Source organism: Artibeus jamaicensis, unplaced genomic scaffold (assembly GCF_021234435.1).
Source record: "Artibeus jamaicensis isolate MK-2021 breed Jamaican fruit bat unplaced genomic scaffold, CSHL_Jam_final contig_466, whole genome shotgun sequence".
NCBI classification, from domain to species: domain Eukaryota; kingdom Metazoa; phylum Chordata; class Mammalia; order Chiroptera; family Phyllostomidae; genus Artibeus; species Artibeus jamaicensis.
In genome coordinates this window covers 2128438-2154294 of record NW_026521844.1, presented here as the reverse complement: position 1 = coordinate 2154294, position 25857 = coordinate 2128438, and the positions used below count along the sequence as shown (strand labels likewise).

General features: G+C 32.9%; 1 pseudogene; it reads left to right on the top strand.

Annotated features, from left to right (window-relative positions):
- The first annotated feature begins 6874 nt into the window (after positions 1–6874).
- Positions 6875–12002, top strand: LOC119052157 (WD repeat and SOCS box-containing protein 1-like; annotated as a pseudogene).
- Positions 12003–25857: the final 13855 nt, after the last annotated feature.

Sequence of the window (25857 nt, the reverse complement as noted above, 5' to 3'; positions counted from 1 at the left end):
ATTTTAATTTCAAATTTCATATTTTACCCTTCCCTTGTTTTACTATATTTTGCTTTCTTCCCAACTTATTTTCATTTTTAATTTTATTTTTCCCAGTTATACACCTTGTTTCTAGTCTTTACTCTTACTATTTCTTCTCCCTCTATCCTCTAAGAATCACTTTTTCTATCCTTTAGTCAGCTCATATTCTTTTTTCTTTCTTATCATATTCTTATTTTCTTTGTACCTTTGGTGTGGATATAGCAAATATTGCTGCTTTTCTTCTATTTTATTCTTATTTGTTCAGTATTTTTTTTATTTCAAATCTCATAGGTTATTCTCCTTCTGTCTTATTCTATCTTGCCTTCCTTCATCCCTTGCATATTTGAGTTTGCAATTTTATTTTTTCCTTTCAGTAACCTAAATTCTATTCTTTACTCTTACTTCTTTTCCCTCTAATCTCTCAAAATTATTTTTCTTTAGTGCAGACATTTCGTATTCTTTTTTCTTCTTCTTATGATACTTATTTGCTTTCCATCTTTATTACCTTCGCTTATCTGTTGTTGTTATAGACCCTGTTGAGATTTTTCTTCAATTTTGTTCCTATTGGTTCTACATTTTTTTTACTTTACATCAAAATTCATATTATACATTTTCCTTTTCTCATTCAATTTGACATTGCCCTTCCTTTTTTTATTCAATTTTAACATTTTATTCTTTCCCTTTCTTACCCGTGTTCTTGTTCCCTACTCTTATTATTTCTCCTTCATGTTCCCTCTCAAGATGGTTTTTTTTAAATCTTCTTTGGGCATCTAATATTCTTTTTTTACTATTATATAATATTCTTAATCAATGTCCACCATTATTAGTTTTTGCTCACTTGATATTAATATTGATGATATGGTAGACAGCTACTTTATTTATTTATTTTTTGGTCTGGGTTTGAGTTACTGGGTAATTTTGCTTTGTTCTGCCAGCACGTGTAAACAGCATAGAATATATAGTGGAGGTTGTGACTGTTGGTCAACCAGCCAGAAGGGAGAACCTAAAATGAATGAGCTATCGATAATCAAAGCTGAATTTTGACAAGACAGCCCACAGAAACTGAATAAAGGGAAACCTTATGAAATAAAGATAAAGAGATCAAAGAGACTATACCACTGAGTCCCACAGAACCCCTACCACAGTAGGTCAACCCAAGAAGACAGGCAGTCAAAGCAGAGCAATCTGAGATGCAGAAATAAACAAAAAGAGTCACATAAAATGTAGAGAAAAAAACAATTCCCAATCAAATGGAATGGAGAAATCCTGAAAAAAGAGCTCATTGAAACTGAGGTAAGCAATATACCAGATTTCAAAAAAGCAATATGAGTTCAAAATAATGGTCAAGAGGATGCTCAAGGAACTCGAAGAAACTTTATGGGAGCTGCAAGGAACTTAGTGGGAACTACAGCAGCATCAAAAGGGATATAGAATTTATAAATAAGAACCAGCAGGAAATAAAGAATACAATATCTGAAATGAAGAATACACTAGAAAAAATTAAAAATAGGGTAGATTAAGCAGGGGACTGAATCAGCAAGCTTGGAGACAAAGTAGAAAAAAAACGCCCAGTCAGTGCACCTAAATGAAAAAAGGACTAAACAATACTAGTAGTTTAAGGAAGCTTCAGAACAATATGAATCATAGCAACATTTCCATCTTAAGAATAAAAAAATGAAAAGAAAAGTAGCAAGACATAGAAAACCTGTTTAAAAAAATAATGACAGAAAACTTTTCTAACTTGGTGTGAGAAAAAAGTCACACAATTTCAGAAAGCACAGAGTGTCCAAATCAAGATGAACCCAAAAATGTTCATCTCAAGACAAATTATAGTTAAAATGGCAAAATTTGAAGACAACAAGAAAAAAAGGCAGCAAGGGAGAAATTGCTAGTAACATACAGGGAACTCTGATAGGGCTATCAGCTGAATTTTCAACAGAAAAACTAGTAGTCAGAAGGGATTGGCACAAAGTATTTTAATGAAAAGCAAAACCTACAACCAAGACTTCTATGTTTAATTGGGTTAGTTGTCTTCTTGGACTGCAGTCCTGTGCGTTCTTTGTACATTTTGGAGATTACCAAAAATCTTGTACATACCTTTGTCTGAGGTATCATTGACAAATATGTTTTCCCATACAGTTGGTTCTCTTTTTATTTTAATACTGTTTTTTTAACCATGCAGAAGCTTTTTATTTTGATGAGATCCCATTTGTTTATTCTTTCCTTTATATTCCTTGCTCTAGAGGACATATCCGTAAAAATGTTGCTGCATGAAAGATCTGAGATTTTCCTGCCAATGTTCTCCTCTAGGACTTTAATGGTGTCATGGCTTATATTTAAGTCTTTTATCCACCTTGAATTTATTTTGATGTATGGTGTAAGTCTGTGCTCAAATATCTTTTTTTTTTTTGCACGTAGCTGTCCAGTTCTCCCAACACCATTTATTGAAGAGGCTATCTTTACTACATTTTATGTTACTGCCCCCTTTGTCAAATATTAATTGACTGTAGAGAGTTGGGTTGATTTCTGGGCTCTCTGTTCTGTTTCATTGGTCTATGTGCCTGTTTTTATTCCAGTACCAGGCTGTTTTGATTACAGTGGCCTAGTAATACAGTTGGATATCAGGTATTGTGATCCCTCCTACTTTGTTCTTCTTTCTCAAGAGAGCAGCTGCTATTCGGGGTCATTTATGATTCCATATAAATTTTTGAAGTGCTTGTTCTATGTCTGTGAAATATGCCATTGGTACTTTAATAAGTATTGCATTGAATCTGTAAATTGCTTTGGGTAGTACGGACATTTTGATGATGTTAATTCTTCCAATTTATGAACACGGTATATGTTTCCATTTGTTTGTGTCTTCCTTGATTTTTTTCTTCAGTGTCATGTAGTTTTCTGCATACAGGTCTTTTACCTCCTTGGTTAGGTTTATTCTCAGGTATTTTATTTTTGTTTCTGCTATACTGAATGGGATTTTTCCTTGATTTCTGCTTCTGCTGATTCATTGTTGGTATACAAAAATGCTTTTGATTTCTGGATATTGACTTTGTAACCCGCTCTTTTGCCAAATTCATTAATTAGTTGGAGTATTAAATTTAAAAAAGTTTATCTGAAAGAAATCATAACAAAGATATTGATAGTATCATTTATAATAGCAAAGAATATAGAAACTAAGATAAATGGCCAACAATAGCCTTATAGTATATTCCCATTATAGACTACAGTATGGTTAAAAAGAATACATGTAGATGTGTGTAATGAATACATAAAGATGTAGGAAAATATTCTCTTATAAGAAAAGTGGGTTGGTTAAAAAAGGGCATGCCTCATAAATGCCCATTTTTGTTTTATAACTTTAAAATAAAGCTATCTCGCAAGTAAAAAAAAAAGACTATCTTTAGCAAGACTTTCATTTAAAATGGAAGTTGAAATAGAGAGCTTCCCAGATGATAGAAGCCTAACAGAGTACATTTCTACCAGCACCACAAGGGATATAAAAGGGACTGCTTTAAGAAGAGGAAGAAATAGAAAGAGACAGAGAGGAGCATAGGTAATAAGGGGGGAAATGAGAATGAATAAGAACCTATCAATAATAAGCTTAAGTATAAATTGATAAAATGCTTCAATCAAAAGATACAGGGTAGCTCAGTGGATAAAAGAAAATGATACGCATAGATGCTGTCTACACAACACCGACCTCAGAACAAAAGATCTATACAGACTGGAAGTAAATGAATAAAAAAATATCCCAAGCAAATGGACATGGAAAAAAAAGCTGAGATAGCAATACTTAAATCACACAAAATAGAATTCAAAATAAAGGCCATAACAAGAGTTAAAGAAAGCCATTACATAATACCTATGGAAGTTGTCCAACAAGAGATTAGAGCCATTGAAAACATACATGCACCCAACATAGAAGCACTTAAATACATAAAAAAAATCTTGGGGGACTTTCAGACAGAGATCAATAGCAATACACTTATTGTAAGTCATTAAAACACCCTACTGGCAACAATAGATAGATCTTACAATCAAAAGAATCAAAAGAATCAACAAGGAAATTCTGGCATTGGACAACACTAGATCAAGTGGACTGAACTGATATTTACAGAACATTTCAACCCAAAGTAGCAAAAATGCATTCTTCTCAAATGCACATGTATTATTTTCAAATATAGACCACATAGTAGGACACAAAACAAACCTTAACAAATTTAAAAAAATTATATTAAACATCTTCTCAGATCACAATGTCTTGAAAATAGAGTGCAATGTAAGAAAAAAACTCAAAAACATTTAAATACTTGGAGACTTAATAACATGTTACTAAATAATAAATAGGTTAACAATGAAATCAAGAAAGAAATCAAAATGTATCCAGAAGCAAATGAAAATGAACACACAACAACTTAAAACCTATGAGACACAGAAAAGGCAGTCCCAAGAGTGTTACAATATATTGAATTACATTCAATACAGCCCTAAAAAGATACATAGTGTACATATAATACCCTAAAGGCTCCACCAAAAAAAACCTACTTGACCTAATAAGTGAATCCAGAAAATAGCAGGATACAAAGTCAATAAACAGAAAATCAATGGCATACTTCTACACCAATAATGAATTATCAGAAAGTGAAAAAGAAACCGCATTTACTAATGGAACAAGAAAAATAAGTACCTAGGAATAAATTTAACCAAGGATATAAAAGACCAGTACACAAAAACTGTCAGATCTCTGTCAGAAAACAGAAGAAATTGAGGAAGATACAAATAAATGGAAGCATATACTACGTTCATGAACTGGAAGAATTAACATCATTAAAATGTCCATACAACTTAAAGCAATCTATAAATTCAACACAATTTCTATTAAAATACCAATAGCCTATTTTAAAGATCTGGAAAAAATACCTCCAAAATTTATATGGAACTGAAAAAACCCAAATAACCTCAGCAATCCTGAGAAAAAAGAACAAATTTGGAGGGATCACAATACCTTATATTAAACTACATTACAAGGCCAGTGTAATCAAGATAATCTGGTACTGGCATAAGAAAGACACATAGATCAATGGAACAGAATATGGAGACCAGAAACAAACCCATGTCTCTATGGTCAATTAATATTCAACAAAAGTGTCATGAAAACGCAATGGAGTAAAAACAGTTCAATAAGTAGTGCTGGGAAAACTGGACTGGTACATGCAAAAAAAATAAATAAAACTAGACCACTGACATATACCATATGCCAGAATAAACTCAAAATAGATAAAGGATTTTAATATAAGTTATGATACCATAAAAATCTTAGCAATATTTTTACTAATACATCTCCTAGGGCAAGGGAAATAAAGAAAAACATAAACAAATTATACTACATCAAATCAAAAAGTTTCTGCACAGCTAAAGAAACTATTATTAAAATGAAAAGGGAACAAATTGTATGGAAGAACACATTTGCCAATGATACATTAGATGGGGGTTTAATCTCCAAAATATATAAAGGAGTCACAATTCAACCCCAGGAAGACAAACAATTCAAAAAATGAGCCAAGTCTTGAAGAGCTCCTTCTCCAGGGAGGACATACAAATGGCCCATAGATATATGAAAGATGCTCAACATCACTAGTCATAAGAGACATGCAAATCAAAACCACAATGAGATAACACCTCACACCTTTCAGACAGATTATCATTAATATATCAACAAACAACAATTTTTGGTGAGGGTGTAGAGAAAAGGGAACTCTAGTGCGCTGTTAGTGGGAATGCAGACTGGTGCAGCCACTGTGGAAAATAGCATGGAATTTACTAAAAAAAATACAAAATTGCCTTATCACCCAGAAATTCCACTGCTGGGAATATATACCCTAATATAGTTAAACAACAATTCAAAATAAGTTATACACTCCTATGTTCATAGCAGCATAATTTACATTAGCTAAATGTTGGAAACAACCCAAGTGTCCATCAGTTGGTCAATGGATTAAAAAAAATGGAGCCCTGGCTGGTGTAGCTCAGTGGATTAAGCATGGGCCTGCAAACCAAAATATTGTGGTTCGATTACCTGTCAGGGAACATACCTGGGTTGCAGGCCAGTTCCCAGCAGGGGATGCACCAGAAGCAACCATACATTGATATTTCTCTCCTTCTCGCCTTCTCTTCCCTTCCCTTCCTTCCCTTCCCTTCCCTTCCCTTCCCTTCCCTTCCCTTCCCTTCCCTTCCCTTCCCTTCCCTTCCCTTCCCTTCCCTTTTTCTTCCCTTTTAAAGATAAATAAAATTTTTAAAAAATGGTACATTTACACAATGGAATACTATGCAGCAGAAAGAAAGAAGTACTACATTTTGTGATAACGTGGATGGAACTGGAGACTAGTTTGCTAAGTGAAATAACTCTGTTGGCAAAAGAGAAATATCATATGACCTCCCTTATATGTGGAATCTAATGATAAAATAGACTAACAAGAAAAATAGATCTAGAGACACGGAGCTATGGAACAGACAGACTGCTAGCTATAGGAGGGGAGGTGGAAGGGGGAGGAATGGTGGAAGGAGGGGGAAAGGACTAATCAAAGAATACTCAGAGACATGGACAATGGAGAGGGGATTGACTATGGGTGAGGGGGGTCAGGTGGATGGGGGCAAAGGGGAAAAATTGGGGCAACTATAATAGAATAAACAATAAAAAAGTGAGTAAATGACTAACTCTAAAAAGATCGAATTAAGAACTGTAATAAAGATGTTCATTAGAAATATATTTCAAACTATGATGAAAAGAGTGAAAAGTGTGACACACTGCATGTTTGTGTCCCTTTAAAATTCATATTTTGAAGACTGAATACTCAACATGATGGTAGTTGGAGATGAAAATTTAGGAGATAATAGAGTTAGATCAGATGATGAAAGTGGGGCTCTAAGATTGGGATTAATACCTTTAAGTAAGAAGATATCTTTCTCCCCCTGTCCCCTATTCCCTCTCTTACCCCCCCTTTCTCTGCTAACATCAACCTAGGAAGGCCATGTGAGAACACAATGAAGAGCCATCAGTCTGCAAGCCAGTGAAAGAGCGCTCACCAAGGTCAGAATCAAACAGTGCTTTGATCTTTGTCTGCTCAGTAGCCAGAGCAGTTAGAGATTAACTGTCTGTTGTTTAAGCCACTTATTTGATGATTAGTAGCCCTAGATAACTAATACAGAAATGAAGAATGGGCAAAATTTATGCAAAGCAAGATTAAATGTATGATCATTACAAATAGAACAAAAATTGCATTAAATAATGAGAAAAGGTAAATATACTAACAATATCAAACTCCACAGCAACTAATTAGACAAAGAAAAAATTGTATTATAGATGAAAGAAAAATTGTTGTGAATAAAATCATAGCAAGGTGGGTAATTTATCTTTTAAACAATAAGAATTATCTAGTAGACAGTGAGGTTAAAGAACAATTTGATTAAAGAAACAGTGTAGCTAGATACATTTAGAACTACTCTTTTAAGTATGAAAAGATGTACTTTTTGTTTTCATGTGCATGGAATAAACACAAAAATAAGCTGTGAACTTTGCCAAACGTAAACCTGAATATTTCTGAGTAGTGGAAATTTTGTATGCCTTAAACATTTAGGAGAGGCAACAAATTAATATGTAATGTTAAAACTAAATAACATAACGGCAGAGATATCTGAAATAACCATTCTTTGAAAATGTTGAAAAACAGAAACAAAGTAAAAACAAATGAAAATGGAAGGCACCGGACACTGGGGCTCTTGCTGCCCCTCACCACTTAGGCAAAAAGCACAGAGGGCTTGGATTGTAACTGCACTTTTTTATTCATATCGGAGGCTAGTGGTATGAGAAGGTAACGGGTTAAAACGCTTAATCCACCTTACCTTGAGCTTTCAAAATCAGGTTTATATAGGGGAACCATACAGATTTGGGAGGGGGAAAGTCTTAAAAGGAGTGAAGATTTAGTATTTTTCTTAGGAGGGGCACTGAAAGGGAAGTCAGTCCACAGCTTCTTCCCAAACTGGCTCCAGAGTTCAGATAGTATCTCCGTTTGCTTTAGAATTCCTCTTCCTCTCTTCCCCAGAGGCCTGTGGTTTATGGCCCAGAGGTTATGTATTCTCTAGTGAGGGAGGAGAAGTATAAACCATTTGCTCTCTAGTGTCCTTGGTTAGGGGAGATAAGGTCTTGTGATTCACTATCTGGCTGTAAATTGCTCAGTGTTTGCCCTTTTTAACTTCCCATTCCACTTGCCTAGGAATTTTTCTAGCTTCTTGCTATCCTGTCCCAGAAAGACTTCTGAAATTTACTCAAGGAAAAAGACAGACAAAATGCACAGATTAGTAGCTAGAGAGGGGAAAAAAACAGGCAATCAGTAAAGATTAAAACCAAAGAAGAAAGTTATATATAAATCTATAGTGATAGTTATAATACATTTCTCCAAAATTTAGTAACTTAAAACAACATTTATTATCTCAGGGTTTCTGTGCCTTAGAAATCCAAGTGTGATTTTATCTCCTGTGGCTCAGGGTCTTTCACAAGGCTGCAAAAGTTTCAGCAAGGAGCTATAATTCTCTCAGGATCAACTGAGGGAGGATTTCCTCACATGCTCAATAACTTGTTAGGATACATTCCTCCCAGGTTGGAAAGAGGGCCTTAGTTTTCTGCTGTCTGGCAGTAATGGCCTTTTTTAATCCCTTACCACATGGGACTCTCCATGGGTCAGCTCACCACAAGGAAGCTTGCTTCATTAAAAAGAACCCACAAAAACAGTGAGACAGAGACAGAGAAGGAATTAAAGATACAGTCTTTTTAAATTTTTTTGTAGATTTTACTTATTTATTTTAGAGAGAGGGGAAGGTAAGGAGTCAGATGGGAAGAAACACTGATGTGTGAGAGAAGCATAGATTATTGCCTCTCACACACGTCCCCAGTCCCCTACCTGGGAACAGGCCTACAACCTGGGCACTTGCTCTGACCAAGAATGAACCAGCAACCTTGGGCTTTATGGGGCAATACTCAACCCACTGAGCCACACCGGTCAGGACAAGACACAGTTTGTTTGTTTTTTAAATATGCTAATATAACAAATGACATCCTTTTAATTTTTAGCAGAAAGAAATTAGATCCTGTGTACACTCAAGGGGAGGTGTTTATACAAGACCATATACTAACAGGAAGCAGGGATCACTGAGAGACATTTTTAGGCACCTACTGACAGTTGGCAGATCAAAAAAACCCAATTTCAGAAGTATATTACTTCTTCACCAAATATAAGCACCAAAGATATACAAGAAGTAGAAAACTTACATAGGATAATTAATATTAAATATTTCAAATATGGTTAAATTAATATTAATGGATCAGTGTTTCATGAATAAATTTTTTCTAGCTTAAGAGGGACCAGTATTTGGCCCTGGCTGGTGTAGCTCAGTGGATTAAATGTGCGCTGCAAACCAAAAAGTTGTAGGTTCGAGTCCCAGTCAGGGCACATGCCTAGGTTGCAGGCCAGGTCCCCAGTGGGGGCTACATGACAGGCAACCACGCATTGATATTTCTCTCCCAGTCTTTTTCCTTCCCTTCCCCTCTCTCTAAAAATAAATAAATAAAATATATTTTTTAAATTTTATAATCGGATCTCAATAAAAGTAATTTTTTAAATTAAAAAGCTACATGTGTGTTAGAGATAGACATATGTATGAATCAGTTATGTACAGGTTGCAGTAGACATCTGTGGAAAGAGAAGTAACATAGTGTGCGTTAAAAGAGGAATAATGACCATCTCAATATTAGTAAATTATTAAGACTTTCATAAGTTTGTGATTCTCTGGACCCTACATAAATAATACTTACCTAAATGGGTAAACAATCAGATGTTATAGAGATTTAATGGATAAGAATATTAAGAGGTAGAATTTTTGGTTTGCAAAATCAAGAAATATAAAACTGTGTATTACTATTATTTTAGCTAAAAAATATGCTTCTTTTCAGAAAGAACATCAGAACAAAGTAGAGAAGTATTTTGGTCCTCTATCTGAGAATATATATTTCAGCCTTCAAACATGTAACTATACAGCACATCCCCTCTCTAGTAAAGGCTTCATTGGGCATGCATTAAATTTGCAGGTACTTGTGTTTCTTAAAACACTAAGGTTAATTGATTGCATGACACAGGACTGAAGGGAAATATAATGAAAATATTTCTTATATTTTAGTGTTCTAAAATTATCGCATGCAATTCTTTATATGAAGAAGGAAAGATATTTGCATTTTCTGCAGCCTTGATTTGGATTCCCGTAGTCTTTCACATCTATTAGTAAAACTACCCTGGTAGGCAGGATTTTGAGGTGCTTCCCAAGAATCTTATCCCTTGGTGTACACAACCTGTATCATTCCCTCCTTTGCAAATGAACAGAATTAAAGGTACTTTGTAGATACAATTAAGCCCCCAGATCAGTTGAGTTTGAATTAGTCAGAAAGGAGATTATTCTGGGTAAGCTTGATCCAATCAGGTGAGCTTTTGAAAGGTCCTGGCCTCTTGTAAAGGCTTATGGAGGGAGCTGTGTGACAAAGACCTGAGTATGATCTGTAGAAACTTAGAAAGGTCTCCTGCTTACTACTACTGAGAAAAGGGAACATCAGTCATATTGCTGCAAGAAAATAAATACAGCCAACCACCCGAGAGAGCTTGGAACCAGATTTTTTCAACTCAAGCCTCTAGCTGAAGACACAACCACCCAACGAATACTCTCATTCCTGCCTTGTCAGATCCTACGAACTTTCTCTTGGATGGCACGAAGGGTATCACCAATTCAAGCAGTTTGAGATTGTCAAAACAAAACAGTGATGGTGCTCCGAAAAACAAGCCTCATGAACATATTATAAACTGTGGTGATACAGGCTGGAGTCTTGTTTTTGGATCTTCAGTTCCAGAAAAACAGAGTAGCTGTGTAAATATAGAATGGCATCAATTCAAATTAGGACAATCAGCTACTCCTTGCCACAGGGTTAAACAATGGGCATATCAAAATGTGGGATGTATATACAGGAAAACTCCTCCTTAACTTGTAGATCATGGTGAAGTGTTCAGAGATTTAACTCTTGCTCCAGATGGGAGCTTATCCTTGTGTCAGCTTCAAGAGACAAAACTGAGAATGTGGGACATGAAAGATGATGGAAACATAATGAAAGTATTGAGGGCCCATCAGCACTGGGTGTACAGCTGTGCATTCTCTCCTGACTCTTTCATGCTGTGCTCAGTGGGAGCCAGTTAAGCAGTTTTCCTTGAGAATATGGATAAATACCATGATATGGAAACTAGAAGGACATGACCACAATGTTGTATCTTGTGACTTTTCTCCTGATGGAGCATTACTAGCTACTGCATCTTTTACAACTTGAGTATATATATCTGAGATCCACATACAGGAGACATTCTGATGGAATTTGAGCCATGTTTCCTCCGCCTACTCCAATATTTGCTGGAGGAGCAAATTGCAGATGGGTACGGGCTGTATCTTTTAGTTGTGACAGACAACATACTGCAAGCCTTGTAGATGATAAAATAGTGAGATTCTGGATGATTATCCAGTACAAGTTGCACCTTTGAGCAACAGTCTTTGCTGTGCCTTTTCTACTGATGGCAGTGTTTTAGCTGCTGGGAAGTGTGTATTTTTGGCTCACTCCAAGGCAAATCCCTAGTCTTCGGCATTTCTGTTGTACGTCAGTCCGGAGAGTGATACCCACCCAACAAGTCCAGGAGCTCCCAGTTCCGTCCAAAGTGTTGCAGTTTCTCTCCTATCATATTTGGAAGACTCTGCCTTCCCCACTAGTAGGGACTGACGGAGCACACTTCACACAAACCTCAAGACTTCCTGACTTCAAGTATCTGTTTACAGTCATCCCTTGCTATATCGAGGTTCACTTATTTCGGCTTCACTGTATCAGGTTTTTTTTTAAGCCTGCAATATAGCAAGGGACAACTGTACACTTCACCGGTGAGCACCCATACAGAATTTTATGCATTGTTAAAATTATGTAGGTTTAAGAGTGTAGAAAGTGTTTAAGAGCATATGACGAGTTTATAAGAGTGTGGGAAAGGTTTATAGGAGTGTGGGAAGGCTTTATATAGCCTTAAAATATATATAAATAACAAAATAAATATAATGCCTCTACTTCACGGATTTTCACCTATCACGGGGGTCTCTGGAATGTAACTCCTGTGATAGGTGAGGGATCCCTGTATCAAGGTTTAGAAGATTTATTTAACTTGATATGTTCTTGTACTGCGTTTTGATCAGTTTTAAAATATTATTTATAAATTATAGGAGAAATATTTCTGGACATAGAAAATGCAATTTCTTTCTAAAATTTAACTGTGAAACATACATGCATACATATTTAGATATAAGCTGCCATGAGTTGAATGGAATCTTTTGCTTTTCTGATCTTTATTTTTGACAGGTATGTATTGCTTTAGTAGAACCACACTATGTATCTTTCCTTCTTTCCTGTAAAGTGAAAGGAAATGTTGTTTTTTTTTTAAATTTTGGGACACTGAGTTTAGATGGTAAATATTGACTTAAGAACGCTGAATTGCCACATATAAAATGTGTTTGCTGGGGGGAATCAGAAAACTGACTTGTGAGTAACACAAATTTTTGTACAGGGAAAGGATTTTGTTTTCCTTACAATGGCATCCGAGAGGTAGAGCTTGAATGTGACATTCAATTTAAAAAAGCCAGGATATAACTGGGAAAAGGGGGTCTCACTCTTCACTCCCAAATTATTGCTACAGACCTGAATTTTGGAAAGCAGCTTGTTACTTTAATCCCTCTGATATAAAGTATTATAAATTTCATTCAGCTTGAAAATCCACCTGCTGTATTATTTTATTGCTAAATATTTTTCTGTTTATATTAAGGGACAGGTATTTTAAGACCATAGTTTTGGGATTTTGTTTGTTTTTACATGTATCCTGTGTTTCTGCAGGGGGTAATATTGGTGACCAAAGAGAAGCAATACAGTACCCTTGTTTTTGCCTTCCGTTATTCACCTTACCTGCAGATATTAAGAAAGTATGTATTATGTAAAATACTTGATTATATATTTTTGAGTTATTTTTAATTTAAAGATAAAAAGTAAAAAAAATTTTGGAAATTATGTAACAACATCCAAAGATTTCCAAAGACATCATTCTCCCTAAAATTTAAGAGTCTGCAAGTGGAAGAAAATGGGATTACTTTGCTTGACTTTCCTACAACTTCCACTTTCTTAAAAAAATTCCTTGGTTCTAGTTTTGAGTATATTGTTTCATAACTACAACATATTTGACCCTAGCTTCGATGTGGGAGTTAGTGAGATGAGAAACTTCAAACCGTGATTTTGAAACCACAAGTTCAAATGCTCTGGGGTGCTACTGTGAAGAGACTATTTCTTAAAATAAATGATTTGATCTTCAATCAAGAAAAGTGTTAACTTACTGGAAACTTTTCAGTTTGCTGTTCTGAAGAACTCAATTTAGCAATTTCATCAACTTTCACTTATCCACACTACTGGAGGGAAGCAGGGACATGAATAATCTAAAAGTGCAGTTAATTTTAGGAGAATTTATATGAGGTGACTGTCTGTAGTAGATTGAACTTTTGAGTTGTTTTGTACCTAAGCTAATAATAAAATTAGCTTTTCTTTCCATAGGGCATAATAATTGGTAGCTCCGTAAAATAATGTGTGATAAGGGAAAGACAGGCATTTTTGTTACTTAACATGAAAAAATTTCTTGAGCAGTACAGACTATGTGGAAAGTTAGTTGAAAATGCTTGATAATAACAAAAGATTACTGTGTGTGAAAAATGGGAGAAACACACAACAAACTATGTTGTGAAAAGCTGACAACTTCATACATGTGCACATTAGTGCAGTGAATATACTTTACTAGACTAACATTCTGTGAGTTCATGGATTAAAAGCACTGTGTAAATTAAAAAGCAATATATAGATATATCCTGAATTGGAAGTTGTCATAATGTGGTGCCACAGACTCATTTTAATTACTATTTATATACACATAGAAAGCGCCTTCTTTAATGTTAATTTTTCCCCAAGTTTTCTTTTATTCCTGTGTTTCATTTAACCAGGTAGCAGATTTTGTGATTCCTTATATCAAAGAAGGACCATAGAAGATATTTGTTACCAAAAGCCAAAGTCAACTGAACAACAAGGTTGCAAGAGATAGTTTCCTGTAAATTAAGAAGAGTAATCTGGGAGATGTTAGGACAAGTCAGACATGTGAAGAAGCCACTGAGGAGATTCTGGTTCATGCCCAATCAACAGCCAACTCAGTCTGCAGAGAGGAAAAAAAAAAACAAAGCAAAACAAACAAACAAGCTTTCAAATAAAAAACAATCTCTGAACAGCTACAATAGCTAAAGGGAAATGTGAGCATTAGTAAAAGTAAATAAAATAAAATAAATTACAACAACAAATGCAACCAACTTGAGAAATGTAAGAATGCCAAAGTCTGTCTAGGGTTAGTTTAGATGGAAGACTGATTGATGTCTACAGAACCTGACTGGGAGAAGAAAAGGGAGAAAAAGATACATATATATGTGTATAAGTATTTTTTCTTAAACTTTATCTATTTTTTTTGTAGAGATTTATTTTTAGAGAGAGGGAGAGGTTTAGGGAGGGAAACATCAATGTGTGGTTGCCTCTTGCACAGCCCTACTGGGGACCTGGCCTGCAACCCAGGCATGTGCCCTGACTGGGAGTCAAACAGTGAGCCTTTGGTTCACATGCTGGATCTCACTCCACTGAGCCACACCAGCCAGGGCTAAAATATTTTTAAAGAAACATTTTAAATACCACTCTTCTTTTTGACTCTTTAGCCTAGCAATATGAGGCAATGGAGTAATATCAGGTCAGGATCAATAACCTATGCAAAAGTGAAATTGATAAAATCTTGGTGTGGCCTCACCAGTCATTCATAGTTAGTTATTTTTCATTGCCTCTTCCTTGAACCTCAGAATTTGTGAACTGCCTCCTCCTGATGTTTCTCAGAGTCCTTTTCATAAATATATAAAAACTTACAGCATGATAAAAGTGGAATCATAGATGTATGTAGAAATTATAGATTATTTATTAGATAGTATTGGAAAAATTGGCTCATTACATGAAGAAAAATATCTCTGCCTAACTCTAAATAGAGCAGTGGACTCCAGATGCTTTAAAAACTTAATGAAATGTAAAGCTACAAAGTCAATAAATAAGAATTTTGGAGACTGTAATTTTACTAAGATAGTATGAAGTCTTTCTTAAACAAGATTCTGAAAGTACTAAACATTAAGCAAAAAAATCAAAAATCGAATAATGGTGATGTTAAAGTAAGATATCATAAAAATATAAAAGATGAAAGAATGGATAAAACTAATAATTACTATTTAGTATATAGGCATTATACTGAAATGTACTGACAACTTTAACGAACTAGAAAAAGGCAGCAACACAACTATAAAAAATGAGCCAAGGAGATGAATAAGCAATGCACAGAAAAACAAACTCATAAACTAAAAAGAATAGGAAGATACATAGTAAATTCTTAGTAATTAGATAAATTTAAATAAAAATAATTAGTTATCACATTAAACCTTTCAAATTGGACAATGGCAAGTCTTGCTGAAATATAGAGAAGTTGATCTTCTACTGACCTGCTGGTACAATTATTCTTAAGTCCAATCTTGCTGTACATGGTAAATTAAGCATATACACAACCAATGGCCTAGGAATTATATATGAGATACATATATAAAAACACAATAAAAATATTAACTGAAATTGTTTTCCAAAATAGTGAAACAAATTAAAATCGTATTCTCTATTTTTCAAAGTAGTGAAAACCATTATAACTTTTTAGGAAAATCAAATAATTAAAGATACAATGGAAAAACATATAAATACATGGGATTAAAAATAAAATAAAAAACCATATGGTAGCAAAAGATTTATATAGAAAATAAAGAATGACATTGGATTTGCTAAACAATAATTCAGAATAAATGGGAGAATCTACTATCACAATTTTAAATAAAATATATGTTTTTATAATTGAAATATTGGATACAGGAAATTATTTTGAAAATTCACTATTAAATCAAAAGAAGAAAAAAAAGTCTAATGACTTTACTAGATTGAAAGAAAGAAATTTCTTTAGAAAGGATGGCATTATCAAAATAAAAACTAAGAAAAAATACAAAGCTAAGCAAAATTATTGTCACAAGTCTAATAGTAAACAGTTTTGGCTATTTCCAATTTTACCTTCAAATTTAATATTCGATATTATACAAGAGGATGTATTTATGTAAGCCCTCATATTATTGCATATTTTCAAATTTTAGAGTATTTATCAATCCAGTAATTGTTAACAGACACATTGTTTTAAGCATGCATAAAATTGGCTATTTTTCACTTATTATAGGCTATCTGCTCCTTATTTTTATTAACTGTTCAGTTTGTGTTTTTAAGTTTATGATCTTTAATATGTACCGTCTTATTTTATATAAATAAAAATTATAATTTACAATAAGGTACATATAACAAATATAATTTTATTTTATTTATTTTTATTTTAGTTGTTGTTCAAGTACAGTTTTCTGCCTTTTACTTCCATCTCAGCCCAACCCCCCAGCCCTCTCCACCTCCCTCCTAGGTCCACCCACCTTGTTTCTGTCCATGTGTTCCCCATATTTGTTCCTGCAAACCTTTCCCCCTTTTCCCTGAAATTCCCTCCCCTCTCCCCTGTGGTCACTGTCAGCCTGCTCTCTATTTCAGTGTCTTTGGTTATATTTTGCTTGTCCATTTGTTCTGTTCATTAGATTCCTGTTAAAGGTGAGATCATACAAATATAATTTTAAACAAGATGCATACTTAAATAAGTTGTTGCTTTCTTTCTTCTCTTTTTACTAGTTATTTTTAATTCATTTCAAAGTTAGAGAAAAAAATAAAGAACAGTACAAAATGTCCCATATGTCCTCAATTCACTTACTTCATGCAGATTTCAAAAAATGTCCCAGTAATAAATAGCCTTTACATCAAAAAGGTCCAACCCAAGTTCGTGTTATACTTAGATGTCATTTAATTCAGAACAACTCCTCATTCTTGACTTTACTATCTTACACATTTTTTAACATTATTTTTAGAATGTTCTTTAATTTGTGTTTGTCTGATGTTTCTGACTTCAATAATTTAAAAGCTAGTCTAATCTCACATTTTTAAACAGTGTATAAAGATCTACCTATATTCTACTTAATGCTAATTTGTCCTTGCCTCATTACATATTTTTTATGGTCTGATAGAGCCTTATATGATGACATATTTAAAAAGTTCTATTTTCTCCAGATGTTTACCTGAACCCTATTTAATTGATTTGTTACTGTGTTAAGAAAAATCCATTTTTTGATGGAGTCTAAACTATAAAATTATTTTCTTATAATTGATTATGTTATAGAGTTTCTAAAGCATTTTTAAATTAATTTTACAGTGTTAACATATAGGTTTGTTTCTGTTTGTCTCATCACAAGTTTGCCATAACAGAAAAGCCACTAAAATAAAAGAGCAGCAGAATTAGGTATTATAAAAGTTATCAAAAATAGGAACATTTGCAAAGTATGTGTGATAGTTTTTTAAATATTATAAGATGTTATAAATTATTAAACAGGAAACACATAACAATTGCTTATAAACATGGAAAATAGCCTCAAATGCATAAATTCTGATGATAAAGATGCATAGAAAATAAGTGCTTAATAACTAACCCTTTCTTAGTAATTATACACAGTATTAATTTAAAAAGAATTAAATATATACATAGTAAAGATGGTTGTCTGATTATACTTGTGTATACTTGTTAAATTAGAACTAATTTATTAAATATTACAGGTATTTTAAATAATACTTAGCACCCTCATTTACTCTTTCAGAAATTTTGAACTATTGCCAAAAACAAAATAAAATAAAATAAAATAAAAGACTTTTAATCACTTGCACTTTGTATAGAATGAAAAATAAAAAAAAAAACACAACTTATTTTGGCTAACTTGCTCAGTAAACAAAACACAAGAGTATTACAATAATAGCCAATGAAAATATCTTTGAGTAAATAATAATTTAATTTAAAAAATATACCATTTTTTAAAAGAAAACAGACATGCATAATCTCAATAATTTTTAGTCTAAACCTTTTATTCTTCCACATTATCTACATTAAATTTTGGAAATATTTCTGATATAATATGAACAAGTATTCTTACTACTACAGGTGTAAATGGGAATGCCCCCAAACAGTTATATTCTGGTGGGTGGGTCCCTGTAGTACAGGCTTCCCCCGATAGGCGAGTGTCCTAGGAATTCATCTGTATCAGTGTACTGACTGGCATTTGGTGAGAGGCTGCATATAGAGTCAGTGAATTTGGAACTTATTCAATTACTACTAGAAATGTAAACTTATCTTCTTTTCATAAAATACATAGATATTGACAAAACAGTAATAATGTAAATAGATTTATCACAGAAATATTTGCTGCCACACTGAAGATAAAATTTAAAAAAATATTTATGTGTTTAGTGTCAAGAAATGCATAATTTGAAATTTGTTTCAAAATGAAACACACCCAAACAACAATACTTTTAGAACTCAAAGCAAGTAACTACATAGGTATTTTAAACTGAAATATAAAGAAAAAATTTTCTTGAAAACTTCACAAAATGTAAAAACACTAAACCTTGAAAATCATGATAGAAATTTTATAATTATAACTTCAAGGGAATAAATTTCAGGAGTAAAAAATATTTTCTAAATAATGGAACATGAAATATTAAAAAACACTTAAATAATCATGTTTGATTTAGTATTGTTAATTATATGCATTTACTAATGACGGGTCCATAGGTAGGTAGGTAGGTAGGTAGGTAGGTAGATAGATAGATAGATAGTCAGATACTGCAATTGCTTAGTATTTTCCATGATCTACTCTTGACAACTAGCAACAATAGATTCTGACAAATCTCAGGAAGAGAAAAATAAAATGACTAATTTGTTAGGATAAGTGAATTTAGACTATTTTTGTTAAATGTTTATTTTATCTTTCATTTGGGATATTTCCCTTGCATTTAAAAAATTTCTTTTCACACATATAGTTTATTAACTGACCTAAGAGTAAAAAAATTAATAATGTTTCTTCCAATAACATGTCTTATATAGCCCTGATTGGTGTAATGAGTACGGGCCTGTGAACCAAAGGGTTGCCTGTTTGATTCCCAGTCAGGGCACATGCCTGGATTGTGAGCCAGGTAGGGGACATGCAAGAGGCAACTACACATTGTTCCTTCTCTCCCTCTCTTTCTCCTTCCCTTTTCACTAAAAATAAATAAATCTTAAAATAATATAATTATCTGCTATATTTATATCTTAAAATAAATAAAATATCTGCTATAATATAACATGCAAAGTCTTGTCATTCAGTCTTCCTTATATAATTGTTTAAAATATGACAAGTTATTTAAACATCAATAAGATTATTAGATTTTTTTTCACATTTACCCTACTTTGGTTTACATATATTTGTAAAGTCAGTGGAAATCTATTTTAGGGCCTTTATTTATTTTTGTTTATTTTTTTAAGAAAGACAATGTATTCATTTTTCTTTTATTTTTTCACATTTCTTATTGTTTTTCAAATACAGTTGTCTCCACTTCCCCCCACTACTTCACCCAACCCCAGTCATCCCCACTTCCCGCCCTTGATCCTACCCCACTTTGTTTTTGTCCATGTGTACTTTACACTTAGTCAACTATAGATGTAGTCATTACTACTGTAGTTAAAAATAAATATCATCAAAAGAAAGTTATTTTTTAAACTCTTTTCATATTATACATGTAAGTACTAATGAGGTCCTGAAAGTTTTACTTTGGATACTATGGGGTAGGTCTACAGTTTCTGCATTTAAAATTCTGTTAAGCAAGAGATCTTAAGCCAATTGCCATGCGGAATGTATATAATGGGTATAAGGAAACTGGAAAAATAACTAATGGATGAATGAACGTAAACTGGTGCTAAAAACAAATGAAAACTTACACAGTATATATTCAAAACATGAATATGTGTATATATATATATATGAATTTATGTATTTAAAAGCCAAATAAGGGGCTTTTATATATAACACACACATATATATGTTATATACATTCACATATAAATTCACATATAACAGTATTTATGTTTGTATGTATAATTTATATACATGTATTCATATATGTACTTTAATATAGAATGTACACATAAATATATATGTATATTATACATGAATTACACTCATACATAGTCCTTTATGAGAATTGTGACAGGAATATGGACAACATTTAAAGTCTCAAAAGTAAATTTTAATTTAAGAATAGTACTTTTCACCAAAAAATTGATTTATAGAAAGTCCATAATAGAAAATGATATATTACATTGTGAGGGCTTTTTCAACCTCTAAATTAAAAAATATATATACAAATGCTTAAAAATTGGTCAAGTTGGACATTTTCTCTTTCTCCAAAATCAAATGGAGTGAACAGCAAGAGTCTCTTCGGAGATACCAATATGTTCAAAGTTACTTAAATTCTTCTCAGTTATTTGAAGATCCTACATTATGTCAAGGAAGATATTTTATGATAGAAGAGTTTTTATCCTAATTAAATTCCTAGATGGGTGGTGAGTATTCTACCACACACAGCACACTATATACCTAGCAATGGCCAAAGTATAACTATTAAGTTAGGCAAGTATTGTAACAACAGATTCTAAAGTTTTAGTTGCCAAAGAAAAAAGTTTATATACAGAGTAATTTAATAAACATAAAGCAATGAAAGGTATTGCTGAGAAGATGAGCGAATGTATTATTTCCTCAACAGCCATTTGAAATGAAGTTTGTTTTTGTACTTTAATCAGATCTAACAATGGAAAACTGTCTTATCTTTTCACTTTGTAAGTCTCCGTACTTTAATCATTTAGAGTTGAATGAACTTATAGTGCTGATATAATCTTGTAAGAAATTGGAGGATATTTATGACACATTATTCTGATTCATATGTGCAATTTTATTTTTCAAGATATGTCAAATGAAATTGGTTTAAAGGTTGTTTCCTAAATAGCAGCTCAAATGTTTCCAGTACTCCTGTCTGAATTCCAATACAGACAATATGAGATATGATAGATTCTTCAATTTTGAACTTCTAAAATAACAAATGTGTGTCTTGAGAAATAAATAATAATTGTTATCCAGAGACATTTTAAATGCTACCCTGTTTTTAGTATATGACTTATTTATGAAGAATTCTTCTTTGTAGTTGGTGACTTTGAGAAAACATTGAATAATTTTTTCTAATCTTAATATTAAATTATATCAGTTGAATTTCACTTATTTGAAAACTAGAAATATTGTTTATTTACATCCTAGATTCTACAAATCTTATATTTGATTTTTTATAGTTCTATGTTCCATTATTCTCTCTTAAGCAATTGTTATCTTACACAATGCAAACAACTAGTCAAAAAATTTCTGTAATTATGCAAAATCTGATTTTTACCAAATACTACTAAAGTCAGTTATATCAAACTTGATCTATAAAAATGTATGCTTTATTTTAATTTGCATAAATACCTACTCAACTACCTCTTATATACTTGAAATTAGGCTAGAAAGTGGCTTAATCTAGTTAATATAAAGAAATGAGTGCAAATTTAATTCTGAGATACTTAATCAAGGAAGGGAAAGAGATATAGAAATTATTTTCTCCTGCTTATAATCAGATACTTATTAAAAACATGTTGATGTTTGAAAAATTCGACAGCATATTTTTTTCTGTTAAATTGGGTTATGCATGCTATGGGAACCTACAACCTAAAACATATTTCTCCCTCATATTGCATATGTACTACATGTCTTACATGATCTGGGTTTCCTTCCATTTGTCCTAACTCTGGACCCCAGGCTTCCAGAGAACACAGCATGTGGATGTTGTGGGTTTCCATGATGAATACAATAGTTGAGAGATTAGAAAAAAAAAACTCCCTAGCTCTTAACATATCAGCCTTTTGCACTCAAATTTCATTTAACTATGATTTTAAATAGGTGTTTCCTATATCATAAATAACACTACCAACTAGGAACTTGTTAGAAATGCAGTTTCTGAACCTTCCTCTAGAATTAAATTCTGGATTTAAATACTCTGGGTGCCCAAACTCAGAATTAGAAATACTCTAAGTTCCTCGGTGATGGACATTTCAAATTTATTGTCATCTACATACTGAATTAGCCTACCAATCTGTGTTTAATAAGCCCTTCAGTAGATTCTGATGCACAAGAACCACTGTGTAAGACAAATATTGTCTAAATTTAATTTCAAATGAGAGGGGTTGTACAATTTTGTCAGTGCTCTGAAGAGAATCAGAAACCATTCATGGCCAACAACATGATTAACGTTGGGCTCTAGTCCATTTCTTTTATGTCTCTATTATGAATAAATTTATATTGCACACCTATTTAAATGAAACCTTGAGGTACAAATATGTGATACAAGCTTAGCACTAGAGCTTATAATATACTCAGAGAGACAGACTGATTAACAACATGAAGTAGCTCATGTAAAGAACTTATATGACCTTGTCAGTCAACTTATATGAATGGTTGGATGGAGATCTGAATTGAGTGCTTTGGGATCATCATTATCAAGTACATTATAAACACTATAATAATCAATCCAATTAGAAATGCCCACATTAGCAGCAAGAAGGAGAAAGGCACATATGTGATAACTTTCTAGCTCTTACTTAATCAACAATAAATTTTAGGAGAATAAATGAGGTTTAAAAAAGTAAAAGGGGGAGATGATAATGGGCAGTTTTATTAAGGACATGTTTTATGGCTTTCATAGAAAAATAATTTCAAAAAATTTGACAGGTGAGAGGAAAACACTTTCTTCAATAGCACCATGAGTTTCTATATCACTTCATCATCTTTTTACTTGTATCATTACCAGTTTGTCTCTCTCTCTCTCTCTAGCACAGGAGAATAAAATCTTTTTGTCTCAATGTATTTTAATTTATACATTTCTGAGGTATACTATAATATGTAACTCTAGTTGTTTTACTGTTGTGTGCACCTAAAAGATAATAACTTTCTGGGGAGGATATCTACCTTTCTGAGCAAAAACCTTATAAAGTATTTATTTATGTCAGTATCATTGTTTTCTTGAAATCAATATTATAAAGTTGATCTGACTTAATTCAAACAGTGATCCTTGATTATTTTATACTTTAGCACATGTGATTTATTTACTGTTACTATTGTTGCATGCTTATATTAGTGTCATGAATTTAGTCATCTGAATAAATACAAAAAAGCTTATACTCATGGTGTTAAATAATGAAGAATGATTAAATGTTTTTTCCCTCTATAGAATAAATTTGCAATGTTACATCAAAATAGGGATCTGTAAGTAGTACAATTTTTATAGCTTTCTTAATGACTAGAATTTCCAATTTGTCTCTTTTTCACCACTACCACACTGTCATGATTAGCCTAACTTTATAAATCTTTAAGTCAGGTAGTATCAGTCCTCTGTAATGATATATTTACTCATTTGCTCTTTTATGCTTTTGTTTCTTCATCTCAGTTCTATTCCTCAAGAGCTGTAAGAGAAAAAAGGGAAGGGATTTGGAGGAACAAATAGGCAGGACACAGGGACAAGAACTAAGGGGGGTGGAAATGGGAGGGAGGTGGGGAGCAAGGGGCGGGGGAGGCTGGGATGGGAGAAATAGACAAAAACTGTACTTGAAAAAATAGCTAAATAAAATTTAAAAAATAATAAAAATAAAAATAAATAAATAAATAAATAAAATAATTACCTCAAAAAAAAAGAGCAATTCTTTAAAAAAATAAATAAAAGACTAAAGCTTCCCTAGCTAAAATCTTTCAATGAGTAACCTCATTTTCAGGATAAAATATGAAATTAACACAGCAATCCAATGGTCCTTCATAGTCTGATCCCCAACTTCATCGTAAGGCTTTCAGTAACTCCACTTTTTACTCACAGTCACTTTGACTTCCTTAAATTTATGGACTCTATACCAAGATCTTTCCCTTCTGTGAATCTTTACTTTATTCTTTTGACTTTCTGATTATTTTCTCTCCAATATTAGCCTGACAGTCTCCCACTCATCTTTAATTCAAGTTACTTTGCTCAAAGAGGATCTCCTGAACACATAATTTGTTCCCTGCCTATGAATATATTTTATACAGTATTTCTTCTTCTAATCTCTAATGTCACTCAGGTCATTCTGCTCTGAAGTACATGCATAGCAAAGTATAGATGATTATTTTTAAAAATCTAACTTAATAAATGAATATATCTTAAGTTAAAAAAGAAAAGAAAAAGTTGAAAGTTAAGAACTAACAACCTAACTTTCCAATAGCTTCTGCTCAGTGATTTGGAAATTACAAATGGCATCCTGCTGGTATTTTGTCTTTTGATTTTTTATCTTTTTTTTAATAAGATAGTCACATTGATCATGATAAACTTGTTAATTCATGTTACTTTGTTCAAAATTGTCCAGTGGTTTTCCATCTCACTCAAAGTAAAAGCCAAAGATCACAAAATATGACACTTAGCTGATTCTGTTCTTACCTGTGTTTCACACTGCACTTCAGCAACATTGGATTCCTTACCCAGTTCAAGCACCTCAGTCACACTCTCATTACAGGCCCTTGGCTGTTGCTTTTTCTCTTGCCTGGAATGCTCAAAATGTCTGCTGTTTTGTTTCTTCATCAACATCAATTCCTTATTTAAATGGTTATCTTCTCAATGTTGCTTTTAACTTGCCAAGTGATTTAATGATGCAACCTTCATCATACAACTCATTTAGATGGGAATTTTTGAAATTCTGTGTGTGGATACTTAAGGATATGCTTACATGTGTGTATTTGCAAGATTTTTGTTTTAGAAGGACGTTACAAGTCAAAAATGTATTTTATGTGGTTCAAAGTGAAAACTTAAACATGCATTTTTCAGTTCATATTTTTAGGTAAGACATTATGTTTTAAAAAAGAAAAAGTACTAGAGACCTAGCACCAATTAGACAGCCTATTATTTCAATAAATTGATAAAAACATTAGAAGTTATAGAGTGGCAATTTAGATAGTATTCATCTTTCAATTTTTTTTTTGTTTTTAATTTAATCTTTATGCCCTGGCTGGTGCGGATCAGTGGATTCAGTGCCGGCCTGCAAACCAAAGGGTTGCTTGTTCTATTCCCAGTCAGGGCACAAGCCTTGGTTGTGTGCCAGCTCTCCAGTAGAGGGAGTGTGAAAGGCAACCATGCAGTGATGTTTTCCTCTTTTCCTCCCTCCCTTCTCCTCCCTCTAAAAATAAATAAAATTGTTATTTTTTTAAATTAAAAATAATTTTATTATGTTTTTTCATTACCGATTAGTTCTCTTATCTATTCCCCCACAGAAATCAGCACAATATTGTCCATGTCCATAAGTCCTTAAAGAGAAAGAAACTTCCATGTAAAAGACAAAAATCAATTGGTTGTTTCTCATATGCACCCCAACCAGGGATGAACCCCAAACTCAGGCATGTGCCTCCCACCAGAAATCAAACCAGTGAAACTTTGCTTTCTGGGACGATGCTCAACCAGTTGAGCCACACCACGTAGTCTTATGTTGCAGTTATAAGCACAGTCACTAGTATATTTAGTTGATAGTAAATTTTGCTACATATATTCTT